The 8,025-nt window shown below is 34.4% G+C and overlaps 1 long non-coding RNA gene across 2 annotated transcripts; it reads right to left on the bottom strand.

The window, feature by feature from the left end:
• Positions 1–1,376: 1,376 nt before the first annotated feature.
• Positions 1,377–7,633, bottom strand: LOC145677846 (uncharacterized). Of its 2 annotated transcripts, XR_014130053.1 has the most exons (4): positions 7,502–7,633; positions 4,886–5,039; positions 2,884–3,051; positions 1,377–1,508 (listed from the first exon to the last, which is right to left on the bottom strand). It is a non-coding gene; the product is annotated as an uncharacterized LOC145677846 (long non-coding RNA). The 2 variants fall into 2 exon arrangements; XR_014130054.1 differs by lacking the exon at positions 2,884–3,051.
• Between the last annotated feature and the right edge of the window lie 392 nt (positions 7,634–8,025).

Raw genomic sequence — 8,025 nt, 5'->3', positions numbered from 1 at the left:
AGGGATCGAACCAAAGACTCCATGCACCAGAGGTGAACGTTCTACCACTGAGCCACCGTAGCCCCTACAGTAAATAAAGCAGCATTATCGGAAAAGAACCGTCGTGAAACAAGTGCTCAGGGAATTCCCATAATTGAACGCACAAACCATCGGAAGTAAATACTCTAACAACAAAACCATTTATTTTACATTGGAAGATATTTAATTTCATTTCGCACAAACCATTGGAAGTAAACACTTCAACAATAAAACCATTTATTTTACATTGGAAGATATTTAATTTCATTTAAGACATTTTAAAACATTTGCTTCATAAACAGATTATATCTGTTTTAAATTAACATATTTAGTATTAATACTATTAGTTACTCCTGTATACTTGTTCCCTTTTAAATTCTACTTTTTATTGGCAGATTTGTGTGTGTGTGTGTGTGTAAACCTTTGAATGCTTATTAACTTTAATTACCACGTAGCATCAAAGTTAATGTTTTAACTCCTAGCAGGTATAGCGGCTAGCATAAGCACTTTTGGTGTACGGGATTCCGGGTTCGATTCCCGGTGGGAATCCTGGAAAAATGAATGATTTTGGTGGTTCGGATTCCACCTTAAATTGTAGGTTTACGTCTCATATAAGATCGCTGCTGAAAATAGACGCTAAACTTCAATAACCAATCAACTAGTCAAAGTTAATGTTAACATATAGATTTGCAAGTAGAATAAAGATGGTAACACTAAGGAGACGACGAGACTTTAGCTTCTTATTATAGCATCTTCAAGTAAACATCTTTTATCGTTGTTACCAAAACTACGAATACTATTAACTTCATAATACGTATTTTAATATAGACCTAAATAATATTGAAGTGGATTTCAAGTATACAATGGTGATTTCAGAATATTTCGTCCAGGAAACTTTAAAAATACAAAGACGGAAAGGGTGAAAAGAAATACCACGAAAATATTGATAACATATTGAGTACGAGCGGATTTATGACACATGGGAATTTCCCCCGGGCCACCTCCTGAAACTATTACTGCAAGTTCGGCTTAATTTGGTTGGGTGCACTAGGAAGAGAGGCTGCACTGCCCGCTCTGCGCCGTCACTCTCCCTATATACTCAAACTCTGAACATTAGAGAATTCAGTCTCTAGGAAACAAAAATAGAAAATCTCAAAGAGATCTTTATGCAGCAGTGAGTAGAAAATTGTTGCAAATTGTGGCAATGACAATCTTGAAATATAAATCATATTTTAACACTTTTACCCCAGAAACATTTAGATATACAGAAAAAAAAAATTTAAAAATTACTAACAAAAGATGAGTTCGTACATTTATTGAAAAATGTAGCTCAAGTAAACACGTTTGCAAACTATTCTTACCAGTTTATGGTGGAGCAAAAAGCATGGCATTGCACTTACTTCCTTATCTTTTCTTGAAAGGTATGTCTTTCTTAGTAAAAACTACAACCTTGTTATATTCGTTGGAGTTAAGGATTGTATTGGTGTTGCCTGGAAAATTTAGAGAAAAATAAAAATAGAGGTTTCAAAGGTAAGATAACTACAGAAGCTGCAACATCTAGTAAGAAAATGTTTCATGTTAACTCTTATTATTGAAATTAATCTATTTACATCTAATAACATCTTGAAGCACACTCAGAGCATGATGAAACATAATACTATAGGTGACTGATAAAGTATACACATCACAAAGGAAGATATTTCACTTCGAATTAAAAACACTAGAAGATATTTCTACAGATATTAGTCGCTTTCATGATCAATTACTTGAACACAATATATTGCAATATACTAACATCAATTCTCCTCTTCAAAGTTAGTGGTACTTGGTTTGTAATACACGTTATCTTGTACAAAAAATCAACATGTTATAGTGTTAAGTTCCTACATGTCTATTAAAAAATAAGAACTTCTATTTGTACTCCTCCCTCATGCTGTTGTCTTTTGCTGAAGGAGAAACGTGTCTCGCAATATTAATATTTCTGTCAGTGGTAAAGCAATTTGTCATAATTATTGAAATATTGTCCATCTTTACTACGATTTAAATATTAAGTAATTACAAAATTATACAACGATACAAAAATTACTATTAAATCAAATTGCGCGGTCCCAAGCACTTCTATTCCACCGAAAACAATGAAATCTGAGTGTAACGTCCCACAATTATACCCGTTACGCTAAGGGAGACGAAGATTAAAGCAAGTGAATGATGGAAGAATTCGTGGAATGAGAAAGTGGGGGAAACAAGAGAGTATCCCTAGAAAACCCACGAGCACGATGTTGTCTACCACAAATTTATTTGGCCGGGGCTCGAACCAGGCAACCCATGAACGAGAAGTGAGTGCTATATCACAGCCACTGTGCCCCCAATAAAAAAATAATAATGCACTTCTGTACCAAATTTTATTAAAATATACGGATATTGTATAAATAGGCTATTCAAAATCTCTTCCCAAATTTACTATAATTACTGATGACGATTTTAGCGATATCCGAAACATTGATGTTGCGATTCCCATTAAATTTAATTTAAAGTAATAAAATTCGCAAAATAATAATAATAATAATAATATGAATAATAGCAGATAATAATAATAATAATATTCGCAAAAGATACGAAACAGTTAAAATTTCGTAGTGTTAAACAATACCACAAACTATATTAAACAGGTTAAAAAAAGTCAGCACTGATCTTAAGGCATCATCACAGCATTTGCGTCGTACGACTGAGAGAAACCAGGGAAAAACTTCAGTCAGGATAGGCGATTGTTGATCGCGAACCCAGGACCTTTACAATGCGAAGCCAACGCTATACCAATTGAGCTATAGTCACTCGGTAATGTAAAACAATACTTAATATGATTACCTCTAACTCTAGTAAACAGTCAGATACATTTTCTGTTGAACTTGTTGAAGGTGAGTTAACATCAGATGCACCTGCCAGAGGTTCATTTGGTGCGACACGGATTTCTTTATCTTTTGATCTCAATTTTTGTCTCTTTCTTCGCTGTGCTAATCTTCTTATGAAAATACTCTACAAAAAAGCAGAGGAGAGAATTTTTACTTTTGTTTTACCAATGATAAGCTAATTCATAGTTATAAATCAAATGCTACTCCGCTTTAAAGCTGAAGCAACACAAATCACAGTATCTACCAACAAGTAATTGGTCTATTACCTGGTTTTTTTTTCTCTGAGGTCATTACTGAGTTGATACCTCTTGCTGTAATAACAGCAGCTAGCCTTCCCGGAAGGTTCTTAACTAGGTTCTCAAGTTCGTCCAGATTAGACAGTTGGGCACTGGAAGCTGCTCGCATCCCCCGATACCTCACCCACAGATCTCTTACCAAACGTGTTCTTTGGGATTGAGGTTGGTTTCTCAGGAGGCCGAAGAAAGTCTTGAATACTGTTCCTTTAATACCCTGGCATTATTTTGAAACTAACAAGAATCCATTCTTTAAAAGTGACATAATATAGAAAGCACTTCATTGCCTAAAAATTTACATTACGAGGATGTTTACGTTGCTTAGAACAACCAGTGGTCCTACAATGTAGTTGGTGAAACACTAAAATATTATGTCACGATCACCAACCTTGATGGACACTACTTACTCTGGCCTAAAATTACCTCCACCTTCCACCTACGCAGGACGAATGTCAGAATTGGTTGGGAGCCTGTTGAACTTAGCGTCTATTCCCCACTGGACAACTCACTAAGTGGTCTTCCACGATTACATCCTTATCAAAGTTTAATATTTATACATCATGCGCCATATCCTTTATAGCTCGTTGTGCTGCTCTGCGAAACATGGTTAAGATTACATGACTGCCAAACGAAGGCAATCAATAACTACCATAGAGTGATCAATAATTTTTGGTGGCTAGCTATTCGAACGTAAATGTTTTACTTTTTATTTTTAAAAAATGTATAACTCTTAGAATTTAGTGAACCCTTACGAAGTTTAAAATTATTCCTCTCCAAAGTGTGTTAGTTCAACTTGAACTTAGTCACGGTTATATATTGTTACCCCACGTGCGCGAATTGATGATAACATTAAAGAATAAACTGCTGTTTCATTACTTATGCACTAACATGAACTAATCTAACCTTCATAATTCAAATAGAAACAGAAACAATTTATTTTTCCCGTGTATCAGGATATGTGGCACAGGCATGTAGAACTGTCCTTTCACAACATAACCACACTGAATTATTCATGATTCTTGAAATACACTACTATGATCCTTATTTTCAGAGTTAAGGTATGTCACTGGATGTTCCAAGTAATGAACCGATACTTGCCATCACTAGTCGTGAAATTGCTTTCACTATAAATATAGAACAGCGGCTCCGAACTTGAAAATTCTACACATTAGGAGACTAGGTTTCTCCTCTCTGTTCATTTAAAAAAAAAAAAAAAAAACAAATTAACAATATTTAAATTTTGTAATGAGATAGACGCTTAAGAATATCTATCGACTGATCTACTTGAGGTTTGGAAACATTTTAATTTAAGCGATAAATTTTAAAACCTAATATCATACTGTAAGGGTTTTACAATTCATTGTCTAAATAAAGTCACTTCAAAAACTGAAGTAGTTTATTCAATAGATATTCGTACGTATGATTGGAGACGCTTTTCAAAATTTCAGTATTGTTCTTCATTTCTGCCATATTGTTAAAAATCTAAAGCAATGGGAAGGGGGAGGGGCGTAATTACAAAGACTTTTGAATCTCTATTTGATCCATAATATTTCCAAGGAGAATCAAGTTTATTGGGAAGAATTCAGGCAATTTTATTTTGAATCCAACATTCTTTAAGTTGGCGCATTTTCTAAAATACGGTAATAATAATTGAAGTATACGTACAAATACTGGTGCGTTCTCATTTATTCTCTTCTGCTGTCTCTTCCCTTCAACGTTCCATTTCATATCTGGATATTTACTGGCTAAAGCTATTCCTAAGTCTCTGTAGGCCCAGCGATGTTCTTGGTGGTTGCCGTTCACAATGAGGTTGTGATTACTGAAATCAAATGTACGACATTATTCACTGAAAGGAAGGTAATAAAAACTACAACTTTAACTATGAAATAACTTATCATTCTCGAGTAAAATCGTTGTGGTAAACTTGCGGTGAACTGAACTGAAATAATAATCAATATTGAATTGAAACAATAATCATTATGATAAGTTGTCTATCAAACTGTAACTGAAAATTGTACTTTCGAGAAATGGGAATAAAATATCAATTATATGAATATTCTGAAAACCGCAAGTTACACAGTGACGTTTCAGATAACATAAGAAGCATTCTCGAGTGTAGTTTTTCGACTACATTTCACGCTGAAAGTAAACATGTCTTTAAAGTAGAAAAGTTCGGTTGTGACTAAAAAAAGGTATGTCTTTAAACTTATGTACATTCTACAGCACACTGGCTAGACCAAGTGTTTTCCAAGCTACTCGAATTAATAATTACGAACGTACAATAAAGTCGTTGTAAATTTGTTGTGTGTAAGTGTTACTAAAATATGTTAAGTATCTAAATGCGTACATAGGTCTAATCACTACAGGAGAGAGAATAGTATGAATACATTTCAAATCAATGAACACCTTGGAAGCCGAACATATTTAAATATGAAATTACGAGTTCAATGTAACCGACTTTGACTTTATGGCTTTTTGGCATCTTTCGCTCAAGTCAAGATCGATTAGTAGGCGCGTCAGCGAAGGTGGGTTTACGCATATTCGAGGGTAGTGATAATGAGTGGGTTTTGGCAATAACGCGACTTGCAATAACACTTGCCATGGTTTCATACTAGTAGAGCTCCACTTGTAAACAAAACACAGCTTTTGTAAGGTGTGCGAAATGCACCGCTGATAGATAATAGTTTCTAATGCAATCATCATTCATATGCACTCTTATTTTATCCGTCGTAAAGCACTTGTAATGATTTTACACTAGTAACCCTACATCTATAAACGTAATATATAGGTGTATTACTTTGTATTTAATTCTATCGGTTGCAGAAATTTATTATTTATAAATATGTTTTGGTAATAGTATACATGAGAACGCCGTGATCTGCGTTTCTTCTGTGTTCTATTACCACTTCTACATGAAATACCATAAATTTTCTACGTAGTGCAATAGTAAGAAGTATCCGTGGGCACAAGACATGCGATATGCTTTAAATTCACACACCCCCTTCACACACACATAGTCATAGATAAAGTACAAGGGCACTACACTTGCAGATATAAAGTACAGGTACGTTCTTTTTTTATTTTCGTATCAGTCGATAAGTAAATCAAAGTCGCTTTGTCACCCCCTTGGTAAGTTCGTAGATACTCAATGAATAATCCCTAAATGTATGAGCGTCCAGCTCCTTCGGGAACTGACGCGGCTTTACGTATACTATATCCTATGTTTTTTGATGCAAAGTATTGAATTTTCCTGTAAATCTTTCAAAAAATGTGATGCACCAAAAGTAAACCAGCACTATCGATCTCATCCTACCCAACTTATCCTTACCTTACTCTACTCTACCTACCCTACTCTACTATATCCTTTTAAAGCGGCTCTAAATTTGATTATTTTTAAATTTTCGTAGCTATTAGGCTTTTTGTCGAAAACCAGACGGAATACCAATTTCCTGATAAATGCCCATAAAGCATCACTCCTTATAATCTCGTACTTATCCCCAATATATAAATTTGCAAACATCAAACGCAATATTGGTCACATGACTAAACCCAGATGCATTTATTCTTTCTATGAACATAAAATAATAGGTGCCTTTTAGTGGCCACCTAGCACAAATTGTTTTGTGTTTTTGCACTGTAGTTCTTATGCATATTTCCAGTCGCCGGTATTTATACGCAAATCGTAAAAGAATTGTAATTTTTCAGTAATTGCTACTGATGGCCCCCTTGAATTTTAACTATGCCATGTGAGATATTTTCATGTCGCACAGCGCAAATCATTGAGGACACAATAAGAAGGAACGAGTAAAAGTACTCTAAATTTTCAGCAATTATTTCAAGTGGTGCGCTAAAAGTAAATCTGCGTGAAATAGTATTTCAATTATATCGTACGTTTCTAATTTTCGTAAGTATTTATTTTATATTGTTAGGACATGATCACACCTCGAAAAAGCAAAAAAAAAAAAAAAATCTAGATATCACCTTATGTTATTATTTTCACCACACTTATTATACCAAACGAATTAACGATACGACAAATGTGGTGGAATAATCACATGAGTTTCTAGAACATTCGAAACTGGTAAATTTGATGTAAAATGAAAAAACAATAAAATAAAAATTCTATTTTCATTTACTTAGGCCTGCATTTCGTAATCGGTTGTATTTCATAGGAACACTGTTTAACTATGAAATATTATTACTGTTTAACTATAAAATACTCTGTAGATAATTAATTTACAACATCCAAATGCAACTACAAATACAGGATATTCCACTTACTTTTATAATAATCCCTTTCGTTGGTTGCAGTAATCTTTATAATCTTCACTCAAATAACGAATACACACCACCACACCACACTACCGACAAAAGCAATATGGCGTCTGTTCAGTTGGTTACCTTCCACTGTTGTCATGGGTACATTCTTCGGTACGAATTTACTGTACCCATAAATCTTCCATGTACCTACTAATTCATGGGTAAGAGGCTGAGATACGGTGTGTACCCACTAAAGTCTTCGGTACATTGAATTCTCATAGGTACATCAGCGAAGTACCTTCTATTTCATGGGTACTTATGCAAAATCATGGGTACTGTTTTTAGAGTGTATGCTAGGTATATCATGAGTTTACTATAATCCTTGAAAAATATATAAATAATAGCATAAATTATTTTTGCCACTCGGAAAATCGGGGAAGCCTAGGCCCCCGGCCCCAGGCTAGATCCGCCACTGTCGACCGTTACTGTGGCGAAAGAAATTTAGAATAAAGCTGAAACCGTGTGAAAGTTAACTGTATTTCTTA

Source organism: Thermobia domestica, unplaced genomic scaffold (genome assembly GCF_964235325.1).
Source record: "Thermobia domestica unplaced genomic scaffold, izTheDome1.hap1.1 HAP1_SCAFFOLD_1460, whole genome shotgun sequence".
NCBI classification, from domain to species: domain Eukaryota; kingdom Metazoa; phylum Arthropoda; class Insecta; order Zygentoma; family Lepismatidae; genus Thermobia; species Thermobia domestica.
The sequence above is the reverse complement of the archived record's forward strand: the minus strand, read 5'-3'. Positions and strand labels throughout refer to the sequence as shown.